A 27,545-nucleotide genomic window follows, 5' to 3' on the forward strand; every position below is an offset into this window, starting at 1 on the left:
GAGTGGGGACAGAATTTGACTCTTCTTCAAAATGACTATCAAATATCAGTTTATTCTGGAAATGGAGAATTATGTTTTCTTCCCATTGCTCTCACTGTTCATTGCTTCCTCCAGGTTATCCTCACTTGCTTTTTAACGTTTATTTTTATATGAATAATATCTGTAAACTCCCCTCATTCACATGTGGGCTTCAATACTTTTTAGTCCAATAGATGCATAAAAGTTGTACTTAGTGTAAAAAATATATTTTGTATTTGGAGACAGATGTTGTAATATTTTCCAGGCTGGGTTTTAATACCTAGACTCAAACCAAACATCTGCCTCAGCTTCCTGAAGAACTGGTGACTACAGGTGTATACCACTGGACTTCAGTAAAAAAAAACTAATGAGTCACTTTGCTCATAGGAAGGAGTGTTGCTGTAATGTAAAGGAAAATGTGGTGACATAGAGGATGAACAACAGAGATGTGGCAATGGGACTGATGTTCTTTTCACAGACTGCAGTTGGAATTGTGGGAAATTTCTCTCTGCTTTATTAATATTTAGTCCTTTTCTGCAATGAGTGCACATTTAGGTTCACCGATATGATTCTTAGCCACCTGATCATAGCCAACACCTTGGTCATTCTTTCTATAGGTATTCCCCATGCATTAACAGCTTTCATGTTGAAGCATTTCTTCAATAACCTTGGATGCAAACTTATTTTATACATTCAGTGAGTGGGCAGCAGTGTGTTCATTGGCATCACCTGTCTCTTGAGCATCTTTCAGAAAATCACTATCAGCCCCATGAACTCCTTTTGGAGGGATCTCAAAGGAAAAGCTCCAAAGTATATTGAATTTGCTATTTTGATTTGCTGGATTCTGTACATGGTGGTACATTTTTCCTCTGTATATATTTAGCAAATGTAGTAACAGAAATCTGACCCAAAAAAACAAATTATGGATGCTGTTCTTCTTAAAGTTATGATAAAATCCCAGGCATATTATATGCAGCACAGTTTGTATTTCCTGAAGTTCTCTTTTCTGTGCTCATGATCTGGTACAGTGACTCCATAATTGTTCTTCTGCTCAGGCACAAGCAATGGGTTCAGCACATTCACAGTATCAAAGTTTCTTCCAGATCCTGCCCTGAGTCCAGAGACACCCAGAGAATCTTTGTCCTCGTGTGCTCCTTTGTGAGTTTATATACCCTCTCTTCCCTATTAAATGTTTGTGTTATCCTTTATTTTAGTTCAAGGTTGTGGTGGGTGAGCACCAGTGCACTGATCTCCATGTGTTTTCCCACTGTCAGTACCTTCCTTCTCATGAACCATGATTCCATTTTATTTAGGCTCTGCTTCTAGGAAATACACAAATTTTAAAATTTGATTGTAAGTATATGAACAGAATGTTTTGACAATGTGCAAGTTTTTAGACTTTTTTATTTTCCAAACACCAATCAGGAAATTGATGGAGAGTCACTTGTCTTTCCATCGTACATCCCAAAGGACATTGGGATTGTCAACTGCTGAAGTGAGATCAACAGGGCCATGGTAAAGGTGATTACAGCTGATGGCCCTCATGATGATGGACAGCATCCTCTAGATAGTCATTGGAATTCATGTAGCTGGAGAAAAGTCAATTGAATGATTTCAGTTCCTTGGAAGTTGTTTTAATCACAATGACTGAACAAGTGGTGAACTCCTGTACATTTGCCAGAACAAAAATAAATTTATCCCAAATTTACAATCTAATAACAAAGAAAGTGAAGGAATTCCAGATAAAGACTATTAAAATATGATTATTTAAAAGTCCAGTGGGCTAAATGAATTTCTGGGGAATAAATGAAGACAGCAAATATAGAATGTGAAAGACCATTTCAATGTAAATCTAGGGATTACAATACCTGATCTCAAATTATATTACAGAAATGCATTGTCAAGTCAGAATGGAAATGGCATTTCAGCAGACATGGAGACTAATGGAGCAGAAGACACAGAAACAAATACATGTAGACACAGTCATCTGATCACTGAAAGAGGTGTTAATAACTTATGTTGGACAAAAGTCATCTTTTTATCAGGTGTTGCTGGAAAAACTGGATAGCCATATGTAGAAGAATAAAACTAGACTCCTACTGCTTACTCTGCACAAAAGTTCACTCAAAGTTCATCAGAGAGTAAGGAATTATTATGAAACATTGCAACTGCTACAGAAAAAAACATGGGATCAACACTTCAACATGTTGACACAGGTACTCACTGGGGGGAATCATGGAAATTAACTAATTATATTTTGCTTTGTAAGGTGGTCACAAGATATTGGAGACCAGTGGAGGAATGTTAGGAATACTACTGTTTAGTTATGAGGTATCTTTCAAAAGCTCATGGGTGAGAAATTTCCAGAAGTTTTAGAAATGAAATGATTTGGTTATGAGTGCCTCAACCCAGTCAGTGAATTAATCCTGATAGGGATTAACTGAGTAGTAACTGGAGGCTGATAGGTTGTAGTGGATGTGGTGTGTCCATGGGGTCATAGCTTTAGGGTTTATATTTTCCCCTGGAGTGGAGGGCTGTCTCTGCATCGTGATGACCACATCCTGAATTTCCTTCACCGCACACTTCTGCCATGGTGTTCTACCTCACCTCCAACCCTGAAGGAAGGAGGTGGCCATCTATGGGCAAATACTTCTGAAACTCTGAGCCTCAAAATAAACTTTTCCTCCTTTAATTGTTCTTCTCAGGTCTTTCTGCTCAGAACAGTGAAAAAAGGTGACAAATAAATGACCAAAGGAGAATAGGAAGGGGATGTGGGTAGGGAACAAGGACAGAAGTGAAGGTACTGGGGATTAAGAAGGAGAAAACTATGCATATGCTTCTGTGAGGACATCACAATGATTCCCACTATTACCTCTGACTAGAATGTTTTAATTTTTTTGAATATAAAGACCACAATATTGTGGGGCTGGGAATACATACTAGAAAGATTGAGTGAAAGTAAGGTAAGATGGAGGCTTAGAGAATTTCTAAGCCTCACAGGGATGAGGGAACTAGGATGTATCTGAATGTGTGAAGAGATGCCCCTCAAGGTTCCTCTGAGTTCTTTATGAACCCAGATCCTTACTCTACTGCACACTCTGCTAACTGTGCTGCCATCTCTGCTTTATTGTAACCACAGAGGGTCAGGCTGCACCCCACAGGTGCTCAGATGCAGAGGAGGATGAGCTGCCCATAGCTTGGGTGTCTGTTCAGATACCACATGATGCTTTGAGACACTGGAACCTTGCAGCTGCATTCCTGTTGAAAATGGCTATTTATAAAATGGTGCATTAAATGCTCCACTCCTCTTCCAAGGTTGCACTTTAGCACTGTGTCAAAGAAGTGATACAGTCTTGATGAGGTGATACAATCTGCATGGACAGTTTCCTGTCATCTCAGGCTGCACTACCATATGCTCAGTGGCATGTGCTGGGACAATAGGGGGATCTCACATCCTTGCAGCACATGGATACACCAAGCCAGTTTGCAACATGACACAAGGTATTCCTGCAAATCTTGAATCCTCCAAATATTTTCCAAGGAATGACCTAAGGTGCATGTTCAGGCAGTCTTCCTGTCCTATGAAAAGCTGACTTGATGTCCTTAGATTATGTAATTGGAAATAGGTGAACAGGGTCAATGGAGGGCGGCACACACGTTGGGCCTGACCCTTCTAGGTAGGGGATAAGGAGGCAAGTAAGGAATGGAGGTTGGAATAGGGAGTTGGAGCCCAGTAATATGGTAAGGCATACAGGAGGCCAGAGGCACACAGAACCACCAGGGAGCCCTGGAGAACAGAGACAAAGAACCTCTGGGAAAATATCATGACTGCTGCCCCCTAAAAACTCCACATAAAAATGTCTTCTTCCCTCTACTGCATTGAAAACTGCCCCATTGTGATCTTAAGCTGCCCAGTGTAGTCGAGATATACCAGACCCTTTAGCACTTGTGCAGCTGCCTGCTGCCTTTTCTCTCCTTCCACATTGCCCCCAGGCCTTGTGCATCACCCTAACCCTGTGGCCTCTATAATCCACACCCACCCACCCTCACCCTGTCACACTCAGTCACACCACACACTCTCCAGCATTCTCATGACATCATGTAACAATGGTGAAAATAGTGCTTAAATACTGTGCATGAATAATAGTGTCCTGGTGTCATGCGGTGATGGTGCAGACAATATAAAGGATGACCATGACCACCCATATTCTGGTATTGACATACTTGGAGAAATGAAGAGCAAAAAATTACTGCAAAACAAAAAAGTGGGGACTGTGACTGAATGAGTGAAAATGCGTGGAGCTATAAGTGCTATATTGATGTCTGTATTTCAAATGTGAATGAAGGTGTGAGGTAACTCTGAGATCATGGGAAGGCCTGCATGTGTGTCAGCATTTGACTGTTAGAACATCAGAGTGCACACATATGTGGAAGCCCACACTGTCACATGGTGTATGTTTGTCTTTTGGAAAAGTGAGTGATGATCCAAAAGGCTCTGCACACTGACTTCCACATAGAGTATGTACTGAAGACTTAGCAAACCCAAAGTATTGTGGGTAGGTTGAGGGGGGAATGAGTAATGAACTTAATACCAGCACATGCTAATGAGTGTAACAAATCCATAGGATGGAGTACAGATATCTTTAAATTTCCCTCTGCTTCTCTCTGGCTCTGCCAAGTGCTGGATATACTCACATTATTGCACTACAGCCTGGGTCTTGTCAGTGCTGTATGAAATGCTGATTTCCAGGTAAACATGCTCAGTTTGCTATAAGAGATCCTTCAGAGTGACCAGGAGTTGAACAGAAATGGAAAATTAGCCTTAGCCAAGTGAGATCTGGCCTTTGCCTTTAGCTACTGGACAGTGGTCTCTACGCCTTTGGAATGTGATGCCTAAAGGGAGTGGCTGTGTTTGCCTGGTACTTCACCACCAGACACTCTATTGATGTAAACTTGCTGGGTTTTGAGTCCTGTGGTAAATGCCTTGCTCATGACAATCTGAGGCTTAATTCAGTCCTTTGAACAGTGTGGCAGGATCCAGAAGCTCTGGGTATTAAGACTTAGGTAAACTGACCTGGCTGACAGGACCCAGGAGTGTTGTTTCACATTGTGGGGACGCAGTACATGTGTGACCCTTAGGGTGGATGAGGGGAAGTTCCATATTGGGAGCCTCTCCTGGACTCTGCCTATCAGTTTCTTTTCTGAGCTGACTGTAACCTGTACCCCTTCCCTGTAGTGAACCACTGCCAGAAGCCTAACAGATTGCTGTGTTTCATGAGATCCTCTAAGTATTTACTAAATCTAAGGTTGATTTTGTTTGGATCAGAAATGATAGTGAGACAGTGTGCCCTGTGTCCCTCAGACCATTCAGGTGGCAATGGATACAGGTTGAAGGTCAAACCTGCAGAAGTCAAAGAATGAAGTTTCACTAATATGATGTATATTTCATCATTATTTACTTGGCCAATGAGTGCTCCTTATTTCTTTGCAGATGCAGTGTAGGTATTCTGATACGTCGCCATTGCTGTTGGGTTGAGAGGCAGCGTTTACTCATCAGGCCAGGGGGCAAAATGTAGTCATGGTAGGTAATGAGTGATCCAGTCAGATCAGGAGGATGGGGAACAGGTTCAAAATGAAAGGAAAGAAAAAGCTGAAGATTCAGGACACTTCCTCCTTCTCCAACCTGTTGCCAGAAATGCCTGCCTCCAGGAAACTCTTCCTCCCCGAAAAGAGTCGTTAATGAATGACTCTTGGGCTGCTCCCTTCCTGTGGGTACCCCTGATTGGTTTCCTTACAGGCCTTGAGTCACTCCTACTTTTGGTAACTCCACCTTTTGGTAATGTCAGGGACGCTCGCCTCTGAGGGCCCCTGGATGCGGGCATGCCCTGGCCTGATCTTCAAGATGGTGCCTGGCATGGTGCCAGAAAAAGCTTGAAGCTGTTAACAAGTTTCAGGAAGTACTCCTGATTGGCTGATGTACTTTGTGCTTGGCTTGTGTACAGTACATGTTTTAGGCGTTTACTTGATATGTCCATGCATTCGCCACAGGGACAACTTTCTGATTGGTCCCTGTATTCTTTATAGCCTGGAGCAGTTCCGCATTGAAAAGCCTTTTGTCCACATTAAAGAGAAGAAGCTTCACTGTACCAAAAAAGGCGTACGTGTTATCATTTCCTCCGCGGGCGGTGGGAAGTGATAGTTAAGTTAGGTAAGATAAGGGACAAAGGGGGCATACGAACTAAGGAAATCTAAAATGTGTAAAAGGGGAGGACACCTTCACTTCCTGGGGCACCAACCTCCAATGTGGACCCCTTCCTCTGCATCTGTGGAAGAGTCTCTCTCTATCTTTCTCTGTTTTACATTTTTAACAAAACTTTTTTCTCTTGCCTTTGTGTTTCTCAGGTGGTCAGTCTTCAACACCAGTGAAGCAGGCCCAGATTCTCATTGAATCTCAATGCCTGTATCACCAATGTGATGCTTCATAAAAGGTTAGAGTTTGTTAGTTGATCTCTCTAATGCTGGTGCTTTTATTTCTTAGGGGTTTTGCAAATTATTTTCTGCTGTGGATGGTGTTCTCTTTAGATTACTCCCAGGTCTGAGGTAATGTGAATTAATGGATATGGAGAATAACTAATCCCCAAGATAATGAGATCTTGGAAAAGTGAGTGAAAATGGAGGCCATGTACCAACAGACTTCATCTCTCAAGACAAATGTTTTCCAGGTGACAATCAGCTACAGACAGGAAGAAGGTGTTTTATCACCCATAAAGGAAACACTCTCTCTGGGAGGCATTAATCTGCAAAGTAAATTCTCTTCAGACACAGTACACAGACCCTAACCAAAAGATTCACATTCCAGAGTGTCCAATGAAAATGGTATTTGTTCACAAAATGACCCCTCAAATTCACCTATATACATTCAGTGCCTTTACTTGTTCAGGGGCTTACTTTCCACCACGAAACTGAGTTCCAAGATGCCATTTCACCGTGCATCCCTTTCCTTTGTGAGACTTCATTCCTTAAAAAGAGAGCTAATTTATGCAGCTTGCACTCATCCTGGTCTCTCTCTTGTTTCGTGCTAGTTTGCATGAATTCAGTTTCCTAGTATACTCCCATATCACCATTTTCAAATTAGCTTTCATTCTATTATATAGAAATGAATCCAATAACATGTAATATAAATGTTGACACTATGATCTTCCTTTTACTCTCACCTCTTTAGACACCTTTCTTGGATGCTTTGTGTGATTCTGTTTTTTTTTTTTTTTCTGAATACTATGAAAGGATACAATTTAAAGCTTTGAAAATTAACAATGAACAAGATTTTTTTCCTTACTTAAAATAATTAATTAGTTAATTAAATTGCCAAGAACATGACTAGGCTAGCGATGGGGTAGGCATAGCCAGGTCATTTTTTAAGAAGTGGGAATAGAAGGTGTTTGTGAAATATAAACAAACAAGAAGCCAATAAACTCATACATTATTGGTGGGACTGCAAGTGGGTGCAACCACTTTGGACAGCAGATTTGTGAAAAACACTTGAAATGGAATGAACATTTGAGCCAGTAATCCCACTCTTCTGGTTCATGGTCAGAGCCTCTCCCTAGAGGGGAAGTGATTTGGAAGGAGGGGAAATGCAAAATCAGCAAGAATTGGGTTCAAGAACTCAGGTAAGCCTGGAGAACAGTGAGACACACAAATGTTCATTAAGTGACTTATAGGTCACAACTCAATATTTCCTGAACTTTCCAAATGAGACCCTGACAGCCTCCAGGGATCATGCAAAATCATGATTTTTGGTGATTCTCCTGCCTCACCTCCTCTGGTAGCAAGTGCATACAGGTGCTCACCTGTGTATCTGAGCACAGCTGATGATAATGAGTCATTTTGCTAAGAGGAACAACTGTTGCCTTAATATGAAGGACAGTATGCTGAATTACAGGATGGCTTCCACATATTACCACCAAGACTGATGTTCTGATCACAGGTTGTTGTTGGAATTCTGGGAAATTTCTCTCAGCTTTATTTGCACTTAGAGTTTTCTTGCACTGTGTGCAGATTGTGGTCCACAGGTTTGATTCTGAAGCACCTGATGATAACCAACTCTGATCATTCTACATAGAGGAATTCCACAGACAATGACAACTTTGGGGTTAAAATATTTCTTCTGTGATTATGGATGCAAACATATTTTTTACATTCAGCGAGTGGGCAGGAATGTGTCCATTGGCATGACCTGTCTCTTGAGCACCCAGGGCAACTGTTTACCTGTAGAGTATTGAGGGGAGTGACAGTGCATGACTGTCTAATAGCCAACAGTGAGAAGAGAGCACAGGAAAAAGGAATGGTAGGCATGAAATGTTGCAGCTGAGAGGCTGGAGGAAGAATTCTAAAGATCATGTGAAGTGTGACAGTTTGACAGATATGGCTCCATGGAAATGTTATAGGCCAGGAAACGTGGGCATGAGTAAACAGAACTCCATCTTACATTGAGACTCCATGTTATGTAGAAAATACTTCTCCCATGGGAACACCCACCTCTGTACCCATCATCAGTTGCTTAGCAAGACAGGTTTGGCAAAAGAAAATGACAAACCTTGTGTAATGAGAAATTGTTCTCTTTTTGATTCCTATTTTTCCTAAACAATGTACCATGTTAATGGTGGTGTCAACAGTGATGGTTTAAATGTTAGTAACCATTCTTTAGTTCATAGCTATGAAAAGTCTTTTGAACCACTTCGCCCTCCGCTGATGATTTCAGATATCATGATGTTAGTTTGTAATTTTAAGTCATAGCAACAGACACTTATGATTGATGTACTGACTTATGGTATAAAAACCCCTGCAACCCTATAGTCAAGGCTCTTCTCTCAATAGCCATGTTTTGAGGACTTTTTGTGAGATGGACAGCCAGTCATCTTAACAATGACTCTCAAATTGGGCTTCTCAGTGGTGATAGGTCTGTTCTTAAGGTTCACCCCATTATATTTGGAGGCCCCAAAGAAATCCCTGCTGACTGATGGGTAACCACAGCTTACCACTGACTTGGAAACTCCTGTGGAGAGGAGAGTCTCACAGTTGCTCCTAGGGAAAGGCCTCTGAAAGATGTTCCTCACCCCCGGCTGCACAGTGTGTGCAGCCCTGCCCCAGGACTGAAATAAATTCCCCGAGAGTCACCTGTTTCTGTCCACCCCCCAACCCCGACAGGGGACCCATAATTCTGTTTCTGCTGAATCTGTATCTGGGGACTCTAAGGAAGGCTGGACACAGCATTACTTTCCAAGTCAGGGACTGTGGCAAGAGTTGCCCAGGCCCTCAGGTCAGGAATCCGGAGTGGCCACTTGTCATCGTCTTTTGCGTCTTACCTGTTATGTGTTTGCCTTTTTCTGTTTTTGGTTGCTCCTCAGTGTGGACATGGGTGAATCTTCCTCATGCTTTTCGTGTATGCCCTTCAATGCATATTGACCAATTTCCAGAATTCCAGAGAAGAGCTGCTAACTATAGGACCTGGTTGACATCTCTCTCTCTCTAAATTCTGTGAGAGAGAATGACCAATTTTTGAAGTCAGATGGCCCCCTCAGGGGACTACCAAAATTGTCTTTGGGCAGCCTGGAAATCCTGATCAAATGTCTTATATTGAAATTTGGAAAAAATTATTAAAATGTTTTTAACCATGTTCACTAAAACTTACATTAAAATGTAAACTACTGCCAACACAAACTCACAACAATTAGAGTTGGTCCACCAAAATGCCAGGCTAAAGTTTTGATGGCTGCTGTCCAAGAGACTATAAAAAATGATTTAGAATAAGACCCAAACCTGAGGGAGCTCTCCCAAGGAGACCAATTGAAGCAGGCTCCCTTGGTCTCTCTTAGGGACTCTCTTCAAAGGTCTCCCTAGGTCTCTCTTCAAAGAGGGACAGGGCAAAAACTTAGTCTATATTTTCTTAACTCTTTTCATCTCTGATGAGTGGGAATACATCAGGATATAGGCCAGAAAGGCTTTGAAAATTCTAATTTTTTGAGTTCATAATTTTGATCTGGTGGACCTAAATTAATTTTTGATAACAACTGTTTTAATGCTCTCTTTCATTCAGAGGCCAATTTACAAGGGTTAGCTCTCAGTCTAATGGGTTTTTATAAATAAGCTACAAGGCATTTTTGTGTCTGTTTTGGGTATGTACACTGGTGTATTCTCATGTCTACTATGTTTGGTACCAAAATTGACATATGAGCTCATAAATTAAAATTAAAAAATGGATCCAAATGCCTTTGACTCACATGATTTAAAATGTTTTAAAATTGGGTAAACAAAAGTATGGCTTTTAAGTTATTAACACAGTTTTGCTTCTAGGTGGTCAAAAAATGTTAAAAAGTTAATAACCATTAAATGTCTATTATCTAGATTTTTTCTTCAACAGGGAAGAAATGACTGATGCAGTCCAATACATTTCTCTGATATCTTGTTTTTCTAAAAAATAACTAAATTAGATTTGACATACATGGGATTGATTATGGATGCATTTTTTAGAGACATCTGATTGGTTTAAAGAGTTAAAATGCTGTTAAATATAACATGAAGTACTCTTAAATCCTTAAATTCCATAAGGAAACATACTTCAAACATTAATGTTTTTTATAAATTAATAAATTTTAAAAGTTTACAATTACTTTGTGTCATCACTATAAACAAGGTTACTAAAAGTCTCAATAGGAATAATTCTATATAAAAGGTCCAAAAGTTTCAACTTCATTTTAATTTCAATTCTGTAAATAACAAAGAATTTCATCTTATTAAAGTGGAGTAATTTATCTAAATTCAGAAATTTAGAAGGATTGTTTCAGAATATAAACTTTAAAAAAAGGGAATCAACAGATTAAACAATTTAAAGGTTCTAGATATAAAAATATATTTAGTAAACAAAGGTTTCTAGATAAAAAGTATGTGATAAAGTAAAATTGTAATACATCTAAATATATGACAAAAGGGTCTACTTAAATGATTAAAATGTGTAAATTAAAGGTAAAGTTTAAATGATTCATGTTTATATATATAAGTATGCTCAAATATCAAATATTAATATACTGATATAAACCAAAGTTGTCTATATGCTAAAATGGTTAATAATTTTTAAAACATTAATGTACTCTTAACATTATGTCTGTTAAGTTTTATTCTCTAGAACATCTATTCTTAAATTGGAGTTTGTACAAGTCTGCTTAAACAGCAACTGTTATTTTAGAGTATTGTACTATGTTACAAAGTCTAAGTTTTCTTTAAAAGGTAAACTTGGATAATATAAAAACATCAATGTAATTATTATTCTACTACTCTTCTTTATATATTAAATGTGTTCATATATTTTAGGTATACAGGTCTTTAAATTAAATGGTTTATAGAAAATTTTATCAAACTAGTGTTCTCCAACCTAAAGTTGTAATGGTAATTTTAAATTTAATAGCAAATTCTATTGGGAATTTGTCATTTAATATTCTGTAACTGGACCTGAACCTTATTTACCTTCTACACTGGGATAAAAATGTAAACATATTTCTACAAGTTAATGAGAGACTGATTTGTTTTGAAACATAAAAATATTTTGCCACTTTAATGCACAAAAGGAAAGTTAAAAGCTCTCTCAGCTTTCTTTGATTCGTGTTTTAGATGTAATATCATATTATGGTTACTAACATTCATATAGACTTAGAAAACAATATAAGTAAAGTTTGTAAAATGATATTTAAAAAGAAAACAAAGATTAATATCAAAACTAGACCACTTTACCAAATATTTGTGAAGATCCCCACCTTACCTCAAATAAGGCTTTGCCTCCAACCTTACACCATGTTAGAGTGACTCCAAAATAAGGCAGACATGAGCTCATTTAAAGTTATATTCAAAAGATTTTTTTTTGTTGTAAAATTATTGTGATCTCAAGCAGGGATATAATGAATAGCTCAGCCAAAATTTAAGATAGCTATCACACTATATTATATTTATACTGTTGCTAATTTTAGTTTTTATTTTCCTTGTAAACTCTGTAACTGCTGCCTGATTAATGTTTTGCAGAGGTACTGCTTCAATTAATCTGAATTAATTTGAGATAATAAGCCATCACCTACAGGACAGATAATATAGATCCCAATTAAATAAAAATGGGTAAATGACTGTAAAGTTATAGACACTAAAGTTAAAGTCAAGTACTCTTACTGTATGACTGGTGAGACTGGCTTGCTGGATGTTTAAGATCAATACTTAAAGATTGAGATTAAAATACAGGGGCCAAGAAAACCAGTTTTTGACTCTTGCCCTCAGAGTCAGACTAAACCCAGGGAACAAGAGAACTTCTCTAGGGAGTGTTACAACTCTGGGCAACATGACCTTCTGATCAGGGTTATTGATGATACCACCAGAGGATGAGAAGTCAATCAGTGCACCTGCTGCAGAGGAGGGTCATTGGAAAAGGGAAACATCCCTAATGCTTCCAAAGGAAGCCACCTTTTCAAGGAGACCCTACCTAGTGAATGGCACTAAAGGAGTTAAGAAGCTGCTCTCAAGTGTCCATAAATGACTCCTATGGGAACTCAACTGATGCTTAACAGCAGATAGGAACAAGGTCAATTTGACAAGCTTGGTCTTAAACACCTAGCAAAGACACTTAAAACCATAACACAGTTCCTGGACATTTAAAAAACAATACAATAATTATTTTAATATAACTTGAGATGTCCACTTGTGTTAGCCCCCCAAAATAAGTAAAACTGGAGGTAACAAAAAAGATTCTTAGAAAAATGCCTGATAACTGTCAAGAGAAACTGCCAGAGTTATAATTTTTTAGTTGGTTTAAGTCCTACAGATCTTCCTAACCTCCTATACAGGTAGACTTAATCAATGCTTGATTAAGTATGGTTGATTATTATGATTGATTCTCTAGTCCATACTAATCTCTTGATTAGTATGATTGATTCTCTAGTCCTAAACAACAAAAATAAAGGGACCTCTACTAAGCAAAGAAGTCATGCCAATAAAAAGATAGTTTACAAAATTAGATGACATTAGGTAGCTTAACTAAATGTTGTGTTTACATTCCTGATAACTCTGACAATGTTAAAGATTTACAAATAAAGGTTCTATTCTCTCCAGCCTTGTTAGACTTTAAGCCTTGTTAGGGGGAAAATTTCTCAACTCTTCTACCTACTGGTAAGAGATTATTGTTTTATATCATCTTCATGGTATTCATTGACATTTTCCAGATGCTATTTATTTTGTACTCATGTTTTTGTGTTTCTTTCATAAAACCAGACTTTCACCCCTAGATTGACCCAATTACTAAAAAGGGACTTCAAACTTCTTGCTCCATCTGACATTGCCCCCTCTCAGCTTGAAACAGCAAGAGTGATTGTCACCCTTTTTCCTTACAGTAGTCAGAAGGCCCTAAAATTAGAGGAGTAATAAAAAAATTTAAAAGACAGTCAATATAGATAGGTCATTGGGTTAAATCACAAAAATAAAGGCCAGTTTGGATCCAAAAGTTGAAGGCAAATGAGATTAAAATGTTAATGCTTCCAGAACCCTTCCTCCATCCTTACCATGATAACCTGCTCCTGTTGCAGCCTGTTTTTAAGTCTCTCTAACATGTTCAAATTATGAGAGAAGTAGCCCCAAGAGACTACTGATTTCCAACACCCATTCCAATCAGACTACACCTACACAAAATGGGTCCAGTAAAAGGGAATAACATCTACCTGAAATGGAGGAAACTTACTCACAGCATGGATTCATCTAATCTGAATCAAGACAACAGAAAAATGGACAGCCTTCAGAGACACTAACCACCCTCTAAAGGTAAGATCGAAAAAAAATGTTATTCATGCTTTTTCTCTTCCTTGCTCTTACACCACTGTTGTAGCACTTAGGACTTCCTTGGGCTCATATGACAACCACCTTATGACCCATAAAGGAACATGGTTTACTTCTACATCAGGAGTAACTCCATGCCTGCCCTTTCACTTTTTGAGATTACCAAATGGAATGAATTCTGTTACTGTTCACATCATTCCACAAGGGTACTATTATAATGGGAAGGGAAGAAAGGAATATACGGGGTTAATATTTAAATGAGTGGCCCTGTCTCAGTTCCCCTCCTAGTAGGAATAGTTATAGCTGGCTCCACAGCTGTAGGGATTACTGCACTCATTACAGAAAACTAAAATTTTAAAACCTTAAGTTGACAAATAAATCTAAACTGTGTGAGTCACTTAAAAATTCCTTTGATTCACTTGCTGAGGCAATTTTACAAAACAAAAAGGGTTACATTTGCTGTTTTTAAAATAAGAAGGGTTATGTATGGCCTTAGGGGTGACCTGGTATTTCTATACTAACCAGTTGGGTGTCATTCATGGTAGTTTTTCTTTGATTAGAAAAATGGCTCAAAGAGAGGGAGGAAAGCTGAAAACCCGAGGGAAATTGGTATCAAAATCTGTTCTCTATGTCCCCCTGGTTAACTACTTTAATAACTGTGATGGTGGGACCTCTCATCCTAATTATGTTGGGGCTTTTAATTGGCCTGTGGCATGATAAACTGTTTAACTAAATACATTACAGATAAAATCCAATCTGTCAAACTAATGGTGTTACACACCCACTACAATCACCTCTACACTAATAATGAATCAATGATTTAATTATGTACATGAAACCAGTGGGGAATAGGATGGGTTGACAGATTTGGCTCCATGGAAATGTTATAGGCCAGGCAACATGGGCATGACTAAACAGAGTCCATGTTATGTAGAAAATACTTCTCCCACAGGAACACTCTGCCTCTCTAACAATCAATAATCAATTAGCATCTCCTGTGGGAATACCCACCTCTGTATCCATCATCAGTTGCTTAGCATGACATGTTTGGCAATCCAAAATGCAATTCTTGCATAATGAAAAATTGTTCTCTTTTTGATTCCTATTTTTCCTAAACAATGTACCATGTTAACCATGATGTCAACAGTGATTGTTTACATGTTAGTAACCATTCTTTAGTTCATACCTATGAAAGGTCATTTGAACAAATTCCCCCTGTGCTAATGATTTCAGATATCATGATGTTAATTTGTAATTTTAAATCACAGCAACAGATACTTATGATTGATGAACTGACTTATGGTGTAAAAAATGCTTGCAACCCTATGGTAGGGGCTATTCACCCAATAGTCATTCTTAGGAGCATTGTGTGAGACAGACAGATGACCAGCTTAATAAGGACTCTCAAATTTGAACTTATCAGTGGTGATTAGTTTGTTCTTAAGTTGAGTCCTATAACAGGGAGGAGAGGGAGACACAAGTGACAGTGTTTTCAGGAGTCACTGAAGGTGAGGAGGCTCAGAGGGTGGTACATGGAAATGGAGAAAAATTTTTTTATTGTTTTGTTCTCTGTTTTTGTTTTTTTTATAAAGGTTACAGAATGTGGACCCAGGGACTATGTAATAGAAATGTTGGGTGGAATTAAAGAACAATGGAGGATTATAGATTTCTAAAGGTCACAGGGATTGAGAAATGGAGGACGTAACCAAGTGTGCAAAGAAATTAACCTCAAGAGTCTCCTGCTCCAATATACTTCCAGAGACTGACTGTACTGCACATGGTGTGCAATCCCATTTAGCTCAGCACTTGTTGCTCACATTGCACTGAACAGATGCCCAGGGCAGAGGAGGAGGAGCTTCCAATAGTTCAGGCATTTGGACAGATACCAGAAGATGCTTTGGACTTTCAGGACACAAGAGTCATGAGTTCTGGCTGGAAATGACTATTTTAAATATGGTGCCCTACATGGGTCTTAACTTCCCTCCTGGACTCACTGTAGGACTGTCTGGATGACTCATGTAACCTATTCATTGTGGACCATTTACATTGGGATCACAAGACCTTGGAGCAAGTGGATATATCAAGACAGGCTGCACCAGCACTCAAAGAATTCCTGAAGTTCAGACTCCCCCAAAGGATTCTGGAACAAGGACCCCATACCCCTATCTCTCTTCCTCCTATCTGTGAATAAGATCCCCTGGATCCCATAGAAAACAGAATTCCAGGGTGAGGGAGGACTTTGGAAAAACAAGATGCCACCACTTCTGGATCTGAATATTTCATTCTGAGGACACAACTTGCAGCAGGTCAAATACATCCAATGAATGCCATTTTCTCTGCTCACATTTTTGGTGATTTTACTTTTTTACTCAAAGAATCATGTAGGAGTCATAAGTGCATAACTCAGTGAAATTTCACAAATGAAACACACTTGAACTGTGCAACACACAGTTCAAGAAAAACAACAATATTGTCAGCATCTCATAAGATCCTGTCTGTCTCTCCTAAGTCAATAGGCCTGAAGCAGACTTCTCCTCAGGTTTTGTATGAGTGGAATTTTTGGAACTTAGCTTTTGATATGTTCTAACATTTATGGAGTGAAGTGACTTTTACCTGTATAGTACATTTAACAAATGAATTCATACACCTGAAGTATTTTATGTATTTCTTTCCTTGCAGTCCACGTGATTTTTTTTTGAATGTGGTGTTAGCATTCAGTGGCATTGCTTTATGAGATACTGTTATGTAAATATCAGTCAATCTCTTGAGTCACTCTGCTAATAATTGATACATCTGAGTGACCTTCAAGCTGAAGCTATTATGATGGTTCCAGGGAAATAAATTCTGGAATTTGTTTTATATGATATAAATAGAAATGGGACTTGGGGTACATTTATTCAAGTGAAATGGTTGGCATATAGGTTATATCAGTCTTCCTTGGAAAGCAGAAAACATAATTCCAAAATATCTGTACCAATTTCAACATGTATTGTCATTTTATGAGATTCATAGTTTCCTGCCATAAGTCAAAACTTGATATGTCTTGACATTTTTATTTCAGTTTCTTTTGCTGTAGATGATACAAGGGAGTGGTCTTAACAGGGGCACCAAACATATTCCCCATGTGTTTATTCATTGAATAATGTCTTTTCTCTTGTAGGTGTTACTGGAATATGTTGCCCACTATAATTTAAGGTGCATTCTGTAACATCACTCCCACTCAAAACTTCTACAGTGTTTGTAGTATGGTAGGAAGGAGAATGAGCTTGTAATTAATGTGGTCTAATTTTTCATGTGAAACAAATATGCTTTAAGTGCTTATGCCATTCAATAAACATCTGTATACCCAAGACTATAAAAATATATTTCATCATACAAGATCAATTTTTTTAAACTTTGGATCAGAAATACATTGAGAACTTATTCATCATATGGTGTGGGTGGTGACTGGATTTGTGTGTTCTTCAATGTGGCTAACAAACTTCAGTATGTTCTGGAGATTTTCACTCATTCTTTCTGTCCACTTCTCTTCCTTTTCATTGCTTTCCAGGTTATCACCACCTGATTCCTCATGCTGGGTTCTCTATGATAAATCTGGAAAACCCTGCCATCCATATGTGCAACTTGATATCTTTGCAATCCCATAGGTGTACACAAGGAAAGTTACTCCTGGTATAAAATATATATCATATTCTCTGATGGGTGCCACTATATGCTCCAGGCTGGTCTCACACTCAATCTGAAGGAATTGTCTTACCTTAGTCATCTGAACAGCAGAGGCTGGAGGTGCACACCACTGTGTCTGGCTACAAAAAGATTTAATGAGTGATTTTGCTCACAGGAATGACTATGGCCATAATGGAAAGGACAATGTGCTAAATGACAGAATGGCCTCCAGGAATGTGGTAACAGGACTGATGCTCTTACTACAGACTGCTGTTGGAATTCTGGGAAATCCCTCTCAGCTTTATTACTATCTAGTCTTTTCCAGGAATGAGTGCTCATTAAGGACCACTGATCTGGTTCTCAAGCACCTATGTGCTAATGGTGTTCCCAGGACAATGGCATACTTTGATTTGAAATATTTCTTCAGTGTTTTTATGCAAACTTATTTTGTACATTTGTAGAGCATGCAGGGGTGTTTCCATTGGCATCACCTGCCTCTTGAGCATCATCCAGAACATCATGGTCAGCTCCATCAACTCCTGTTGGAAGAATATAAAAAGAAAAGTCCCAGAGCAGAGTCTCTTCTCCATTTCCCTCTGCTGGATCCTGTATGTGGTGGTGCATTCCATTTCTCCTGTCTATGTGGTTGCAAAATGGAATAGTGAAAACCTAGCAAGGAAAAGATTTTTGGGATACTGCTCTACTGCAAGTTGTGATAAAATCACAGAATCATTATATTCAGCATTTGTTGAGTTTCCTGAAGTTATACTTTCCATGCTCACAATCTGGTCCAGCGGCTCCAAGATTCTTCTCTACAGAGGGACACAAGCAGAGGGTTCAGCATATTCCCAGCATCTAACATCATATTCTCCACCACGTCCATGGAAGCCCATGGATGTGATGGAGAGGAATGAAGCTGTTTGTCTTCATCTCATACAGATCATCCTCCATGTTGCTGCAGGAAAACTGAGCAGATTAGTTTCAATTCCTTCAATGTCATTAATTATGATCACTTCTGAAAATGCTTTCTAGAACCAAATACAGTGGAGGAATTAGTGGTAGGCATTGTAGGAAAACAATCCACATGTTTATCTCATAGGTTTATAACCTAAGAAGAGATTTTGTTTACAGGTGAAGCCAGGCCGAAGAACTAGCAGTAATACAGGTGGAATTTATACATATTTTTCAAAAGCACACTGTTAGTGTTTTTAGGGAATGGTGGTAATTAAAAGGGAGGCAAGGAGCAGAGTGGGTAGGTAGATCTGGCCCTTTGGGTTGGGATCAGCTGCACTGGGCAGTGGAGACCATCTTGCACTAGTTCTTCCTTATGCAGGGGATGCAGTACACAATCCCTGAAGAATTTCTGAATCCAAGCATGCTACTGAACCCTATTCACTGCGATCCTATACATATACACATGCGGATGATAAATTTCAGGGTATAAAATATGGCCAGGAACTTAAAATAAAGTAAAACAATTATAATGACAGGTACTAATGAAAGTAAGGTGTAAGTGCTCTGCACTCTGAGATTCTCCATTTCATTTGAGGTTGATCACAGATACCTGAACTTGGAATGGGACACCACAAAATATTTTATGCTTCCCTGACCTAGTTTGGAGGCCCCAGATAAACACAATATTGTTGCTCATCTAGAGAAGCCCAGTTCGTCCACCCCAGCAGGCATAAGAGAGACTTCTGTCATTTAAACTTATCTTGATCCATTCCCTTCTCTTCAGCTCCAAGGCTGCCTTAAAGGCAACCACTGTGCAGCTACAGCACAGTGAAATTCACCACCATAGCAGAGGCTGGAGGGATTGGAATGAGCCTTGATAGGCCCTAAAATTATTTATTGGAGAATCTCCATTCTCTTACTGGTCTGGTGCCTCACTGATAAACTCATGTCTCATAATTTCCCTCTATTTGACTTGACACAAAACTTGATCACTGTTGTGAACACCTCAACTAGAGCATTTGTTAACAACCACCAGCAGCAATGGTTTAACTGTGCTTCACGTAGAGAGTGGCTGTGTATGACTGCATGACACACGACACAAGAGGACACAAGGAAAGATGGACCAGTGGCACAAGTTGGTGGTGCAGAGCCTGAAGCAGGGGACATGAAGAGAGAGAAGCATGCAGAGGAATCAAAGATAAACAAGAGAACACTTGGTTCAGGGAATAAAGTCAATGCCAGACTTAAGGTTGCAAAGAGAGATTGTGTGCAAGGAAGTTAAGAGTATCAACATACAGATTTCAAGGAGGAAAAAGATTTCAGCATGTCACAGGAAACAAGGGGAATTTAGCAATGCAGAATCAAAGGGGAAATGTGGATAAAGTTTCTGTGAAATATGTGATAAAATTACACTCTGGGGAAAGAGAATACAGAGGGAGGAGGCAGACCTTGGATGACCATGGATCATGGCAGATACTCAGTATAAGAAATGGAGGTGAAGCCTGGGGAAGAGTGTGCCTGGCAGATCCCAAGTGAAACTTGCACTGAGGAATGTGCCCAGTATGATGTGGGCTGGGAAAAGCAAAGAGGGAGCCCATTCCTTTCCTTTACTACTGGCAGCTCAGACAACCAGCCAGAGAGATGCCAGAAACTGGTTCAGAAGCATATTTGCACTTGGAACCTGATCATGGGAAGTCCTCATTCATAGCTGAGGATTATGAGGCCTGTAAGGGATGAGTTGCTCCATCCTGTTTGAGGCAATTGGGGAACTGGTGCCCAGAGATGTGCATTTGCCAGTAACAGGATTCATGCACCTAACCACTTTGGAGTAAATACCACCCAACAAAGCCACAGAGGATGGTCATGACTAAATCCCAGCTGCTTGAACTTCCCAATTCAAGCTCTGCTTCAGCTCTGCTCTGAGAGTTCAGTGACGTAGTCCATCCAGTGAAAACTCCAACTGGGGTACTCACCAGCTGTCTCTACCTGCTACTGTGACAAGGACACTGATTGCTTCTGTGGTGAGGTCCCGGTTTCAACATCAACAGCAAGCTCCTCAGTGAGGCCCAAAGAGGTCACATTTAGTGACCTCCCATTCTAGGTCTGAAGGAGGCAAAGCCCAGTGAAAAATGGAAAGGACACAACAGCATAATCAGGGAACTTGAACTTTAAGAACCACTTTGACCAGCTGAGTGAAGCAAAGCTCTCCACTCTTCATTGATTTTCCAGTCTTTTCTCTTTCTCCCCCCATACTTTGTGTATTCTTGTTGCAATGTTGTACTGAGGATACACATTATACATGTAATTATGTAATATGAACATAATGTAATTTATAAATTACATGAATTCATGTGAACATATATTCATATAAATTTCATTCAATATTATTTTTTGTTTGCTCATTTGTTAGCCTTGTTTTGACTTTGAAGGGGTGGGGTTTTCCTTGCATTAGTTTTTAGTTTGCTTTTTGCTGTCGTTGCAGTTATTAGTACCATAGATGTTGTAGTTGGTACTGCAGATTAGCACTAGTTTTACCCCCTAGATGTGCTGGGTTTACTGTTTCCATTCAGCAAAGAAGTGAAGAATTAAACACAGAGAGAGCAAGTAAGAAACACATTTGTTGCCAAAGCAATAGAGACAGTTTGAAGAGAAGGGTCCCCTGAGCTAGAAGTCCAGTGCAGGAGTTTTGGACTGTGCTTTTTATGGTCTCTGAAATTTCCTCCTTTTCGTACCTCCTCTCCACCCTTAGTCCTCTCACTACTATAGATTAGTGTCCCTGGGTCCACATGCATGTTCTAGATTTTCTACTGGATCCCCAATTAGGAGCACAAATATGTAGTTGTTGGATTCACTGGTGTTCTCACTTATATCTGAGTACTTTTGTCAACTAGGAAGTTGACCTCATGAGAATTCCCTCTCCAAGCTTCTTTCTTCTGGCCCTGCACCCAACTTCCTTACGTACCATCTTGTCCAGGGTGACCTTCTCTGTTTCCATATCTACATCTGGTCCATGACTAATTATTGTTGCTGCTAGTGTTAGGCATGGACCCCAACATTCCTCTTTGTGTGGTGATTAGCATAGACACCAGAATTTTATTTTAAAGTTGTATACTGGTTGCTATTATTTTTGCTACTGTTTGTTTCTTGTTTTCTAAAATGAGCTGTGAGGTGATCAGAACACTACAAGTTTACAGGATAGGGACTCTTCTGCTAAGCTGCACGCACAACTCAGCCAAGTGACAGTAAATTCTTCTCCACACACAAAGTAGCTTCCTTATCAAGCTCCAAAAATAGGGTAACACCTTAGAATATGGGAGAAAACCCAAGTGAATGACCAGGTTCCAAATAGAAACAGATAGAGGGGACTTCCTTTCTAACTCCTGTATATTTCCTCATACACCAAATGCATAAAGAGGTTTCAAGATAAGTCAGAGATCCCATAAAATTGCAAGCTCTGCAAAAGGAATTATGCCATCTGTTCTACAGCAGCAAACTAAGCAGAAATGGAAATTGAAGTTCACACTTGATTGCAGTAAAGCTAGGTGTTGAATCTAAAAGATACAAACAACAGAACTACCACAAAAACATGACATGAAGGAGAATGGTTCATCTCAAAAGATGTGCAGCCAAACCTCTGAAAACACAAGGAAACAAGCAAAGAAGACATGCTCCCAAATTTACAATCCAACAACAAATGAAGTGGAGGAATTCCAGAGAAAGACTATTAAAAGATGATTATTTAAATGTGCAGTGTTCTAAAGAAAATTCTGGGGAATATATCAACACAGCAAATACAATAGGTGAAAATCAATTTTGATAAAAAAAACTAGGCATCACAATAACTGATCTCAAATTATATTACAGAGCTGTATTGTCAAAAGAGCATGACATTGGTTTTAATAGACATGGAGATGAAGAGAACAGAAAAACAAAGAAAAATACACAGAGAAACAATCATCTGATGGTTAAAAGAGGTGATAAAGACTTATGTTGGAGAACAGTAGTATTTTTTAACAACTGGTGCTGGGAAAATTGGGTAGCCATATGTAGAAGAATAAAACTAGCTGTTTTCCTCTCACCCTGCACAAAAGTCAGCACAAACTTCACTAAAGACTTAGGAATTAGTATGAAACTTTGTGACTGCTATAGAAAAAATATAGAATCAAGACTTCAACATGGTGACACAGCACTGGCTGCGGGGACTCCTGAAAACTGACTGAATATACTTTGTTTTTAAGATGGTCATGAGCTATTGGGGGTCAGTGGTGGAATGGTAGGAATACTGTCATTTAGTTATGAGGTAGCCTTCAAAAGCTCATGTGTGAGACAGTGCCAGAAGTTTAGGAATGAAATGATTTGGTTATGAGAGCCTCAACCCAGTCAGTGAATCAGTCCCCTGATAGGGATTAACTGAGTTGTAACTGAAGGCTGGTAGTGTGTAGTGGATGTGGTGGGTCCATGGAAACATAGTTTTGGGGTTTATATTTTCACCTAGTGAGGAGGGCTCCCTTTGCTTTGTAATTGCCATATCCTGAGTCTCCTCCACCTCACACTTCTGCCATGGTATTCTGCCTCACCTCCTACTCTGAGGAATGGAGTTGGCCATCTATTGGCAAAGACTTTGAATCCCTGAGCCCCCAAATAAACTTCTCCTCCTTTAAATGTTTTTGTTAGATTGTTTTGCTCACAACAGTGAAAAAGATGACAAATAAATGACCAAAAGAGTAGAGGAAGGGGATGCAGGGGAGGGAAGGTGGAGAAATGTGATGGTACTGGGATTTAAAAAGGCGAAAAATATGTTCTATGCCTCTATGAAGGTGTCACAATGAGTCTCACTGTTACTTCTAACTACAATGCATTCATTTCTCACAATATAAAGGCCAGGATATTGTATGGGAGGGAATACATACTTGAAAGGTTGGATGAAAGCGAGGCAAGATGGAGGCTTAGAGAATTTGTAAGCATCACAAGGGTGAAGGTTGGAGGATGGAGCAGGATGTATGAAGAAATGCCTCTCAAGTTACCTCTGAAACTTTTTTGACCCCAGAGCATGATTCTACTTCACACACTGCTCACTATGTCTATAACCTCTGCTTTACTGCAAGAAGAGAGGTCAAACTGCACCCTACAGATGCCCTGATGCAGAGGAGGAGGAGCTACCAGTAATGGGGTCATCTCTGCAGTATCCACATGCTTTGGGTTATTGGGAAACTTGTTGCTGATTTCCTGCTGAAAATAGTCATTTTAAAAATGGGACACTGCATAGGTTTACTTCCCTTCTGGGGCTTGCTGTAGGACTGTCTGAATGAGGTGACACAGTCTGCATGGAAGGTTTCCTGTCATCTCAGGCTGCACCACCACATTCATAGAAGAATGTGCTGGGGCAATAGGGGGATCACATGTCCTTGCAGCAAGTGGATACACCAAGCCACTCTACAACATCACTATAGGAAGCCCCACGGTCTGGGCTCCCCCAAAGTTTTGCCAAGCAATGACCTAAGGCCCCTGACCAGGCATATTTCCTGTCCTATGAAAAACTGACCTGATGTCTACAGATCATGGAATTGGACAAAGGTGTGCAGGTGAACAGTGAAGTGTGGGGTTAATTATTATAGTGAGGGAAGGGGCACAAATTGGGGCTGACCCTTCTTGGCAAGGATAAGGGAGGCAAGATAGGAATGGAGATTGGAATAGGGAGGTGGAGCCCAGGAATGTGGTAAGGCAAGAAGGAGGTCAAAGGTACACAGGACCACCAGAGAGCCAAGGAGGACAGTGGCTGAGAGAGACAAGGGTCCATGAGGAAGTATCATGACTGCTGCACCCTTAAAACCCTGCACAAGTCAGGTCTTATTCCCTCTGCAGCATTGCACACTTTGCCCATCATGGCCTCAAGCTGCCCAGTGTGGTCTAGAAACACCAGACACTTTAGCCCTCATATATTTGCCTGCTGTCATTTCTCCCCTTCTGCATTGTCCCACCCACTATGTCGCAGGCCCTGTGCATCTGCCTAACCCTGTGACCTCCGTACTCCACACCCACCCACACTTACCCTGTCACACTCAGTCACACCACACACTCTCCAACATTCTCATGACACAAAATAACAATGATCAGAAGATTGCTTAAATGCTGTGCAGCTAAGATATAGTCCTGGTGTCATGTGATGATGGTGGTGAAATTACAAAGGGCAGTCATGATAACCCATATTCTGGCATTCCACCTTAGAGAAATGAATGATTTTATAGATGGCAAAAAATACTGTGAACAACAACAAAAAAAATGTGACTGTGTGATCAAATGAGAGAAAGTGACTGGAGCTATGAGCATTGTGTTGGTTTCTGTATTTGAAGTGTAAATGAAGGTAGGAGGTAACTATGAGATCCTGGGAACTGTGTCAGCATTTGACTGGGACCTTGTGATTCTGCACATATATGAGGGTGTAAATGTATTTGTCTGTGTGTGTGTGTGTGTGTGTTTGTGTGAGAGGGAGTGTGTACGTGTGTATATGTGTGTGTTTGCATATGTGCTTAAGAAGAGTACAATAGTCATATGTCTCTGTACCTTGACTTGTAAATAGAATATGTACTGAATACATGAAACTCAAAGTATTGTTGGTAGGTTGAGGGTGAAATGAGTAATCAACTTAATACCAGGATATCATAATGTAGTCTGTTTCTTTAAAACTCTCTCTGTCTCTCACTGGCTCTTAAAATTGATGGACATACTCCCATGGTCCCACTCCTGCCTGAGTCACATTTGCTATACAAAATACAGATTTCCAGGCAAACTTGCTCAGTCTACTAAAAGAGACTTCAAAGAGACCAGGAGATGAATGAATGTTGAAAATTAGTCTTGGCAAACTGAGACCAAGCCTCTGCCTTTAGCTACTGGGCAGTGGTCTCCAGGTGCTTGAAATGTGATGCCTGAAGGGAGTGGTTGTGCTTGCCTGGTTCTTGGTCAACTGACACTCTATTGATGTTATCTGTGCTGGTTTGGGTTCCTCTGGTAAATGGCCAACCTCAGAACAACTTGTGGTGGAACTCAAACACATGGACATTATGTGAAAGGCTCCAGAAGAAGCTCTGGGCATTAAGGTTTAGGTGAGTTGCCCTGACAGGATCCAGGAGTGTTGTCTCATATGGTAGGGAAGCAGTGCATCTGTGACCCCACAGGAAGGACGAGAGGAAGCTCAACATTGGGAGCCTCTCCTGGACTCGGCCTATCAGCTCCTTCCCTGGGCTGACTGTAACTTTATCCCTTTCCTGTAGTGAACCATAGAGATTTTTGTGAGTTTCATGAGTTCCTCTAAGTGGTTACTAAACTTAAGGGTGATTTTTTAATCTCCATACTTGCAAATGGGTCAGCAGTGATGGTGAACCTGTGTGGCCTGTGTCCCTCAAACCCTTCAGGTGGGAATGGATACAGAATAGAGGAAACCTGCAAGGGCAATGGACTGAAATTTGACCATTATTATTTTATTTTTTCAGTAATTGCATGGCCATGGATGCTCTATATTTCTCCATGGACACAAGTGTAATATTTAGATAAATATCTAGTGTTCTTGGGTTGAGAAGGCAGCATTTGCTCATGAGGTCAGGGGGCAAAAGGCAGTCAGTGTAGGTACTGAATGATCTGGTTGGATCAGGAATTCGGGGGCACATTCAAAATGAAAGAAAATAAAATGTAAAGCTTCAGTACACTTATTCCCTTCTCCAACCTGTTTCCAAGGATACCTGCCTCCAGGAAATTATTCATACCAACAAAGAGTTCTTAATGAATGCCCCCTGCACTGCTTCTTTCTGTCTGTACCCCACGGTGGCTTCCTTCTAGGCCTTGGATTATTCCACTTCTTGGTCATTCCACTTTTTCATCAAGTAGGCAAGGGGGGAATAAGAACAATGGAAATCTGGAATGTGCAAAGAGAGAGGTCACACCCTACTTCCTTGAGCATCAACCTTCAACTTGGACCCATTAATCTGCCTCTGTAGAGGAGTCTCTGTCTCTGTCTTTGTCTTTAGCTCTCTCTCTCTTCTATACTTTAAATAAAACTTTTCCTCTTACTTCAGTGTGTCTTGAGTTTTCAGTCTTCAACACCAGGGAAATGAACCTGGATCCTTCTTGATTCTCAACATCTATGTCACTAAAGTGATGCTTCATAAAAATGATAGAATTCACTAAGTGATAGAGTTCACTAAGTAATGCTTCTATTTATTTTATCTAAAAGCTCCCTGGATGGGGCTTTTCCCATGTCCCTGTCTTTCTGATAGATGCTCTCCTGTATCTCCTCTACAACTTTCAAAATATCATGACAGGCCCTGGTTCCTGCACAACAGAGTCACACACAGGTTAGTTCTCACTGGCCCTCAGGACAGCAGCCTGCTTGCCATGGAGACACCTGACCATGTGGTTCAGACAGTAGGGCCTGTTCATCTGTCTTGTCTTTAGTGTGGTCAGAACCTGGGTCCAGTATGTTCTGAGAAATTTTTGATCAACTCATTGACAATATGGCAGGACAGACACTCTGCACCAGAGGTTTCTTGATCCAAGCCTGGAGCACAGCCCAGGGGTCTAGATCATCACCACAGTAGGTCATTGTGGTTGGCTGCAGGAAGTCCACACACTAGAGGATCTCCTTATATTCTTTTATCTCCCGCAGGTTTGAAGTTTGGAGTTGACCCTATGAATTGCATGCATGTATGGTGAATGTCACACTTTTGCTCCACCAGTGGCTGTTGATGCTTCATTGATATCTTCTCCAGCTGGATCATACATGTCCACTGCTGCAGTACCACAAAGTTACAGGTGTTACCTAGAGTCTGCTTTGGAATCTCATCTTTGGGCACCTCCAGGGTGTGCTGACTCCCACAAGACTCCATGCAAAATGGTGACTAACATCTTTTTGAACATGTCTGTTAAAAGGATTACATCATACTCCAGGTCTCATCACTGAAACCCAGGTCCTTCCAAGTGCTGAGGACAGGTCCCCTGTTCCCAAGGCTGCACTCCCTGATTCCCCCACTGAGTGGCCCTCACCTAATATGTCATAT

At 40.1% G+C, this 27,545-nt stretch overlaps 1 pseudogene across 1 annotated transcript; it reads left to right on the top strand.

The window, feature by feature from the left end:
• The first annotated feature begins 451 nt into the window (after positions 1-451).
• On the top strand, positions 452-6,444 carry LOC306648554 (vomeronasal type-1 receptor 4-like; annotated as a pseudogene). Its single transcript has 3 exons — positions 452-1,244; positions 6,103-6,175; positions 6,421-6,444. The product of its transcript is annotated as a vomeronasal type-1 receptor 4-like (transcript).
• The last annotated feature ends 21,101 nt before the right edge of the window (positions 6,445-27,545 follow it).

This window comes from Sciurus vulgaris, assembly GCF_902686455.1.
Source record: "Sciurus vulgaris genome assembly, chromosome: 17".
NCBI lineage: Eukaryota > Metazoa > Chordata > Mammalia > Rodentia > Sciuridae > Sciurus > Sciurus vulgaris.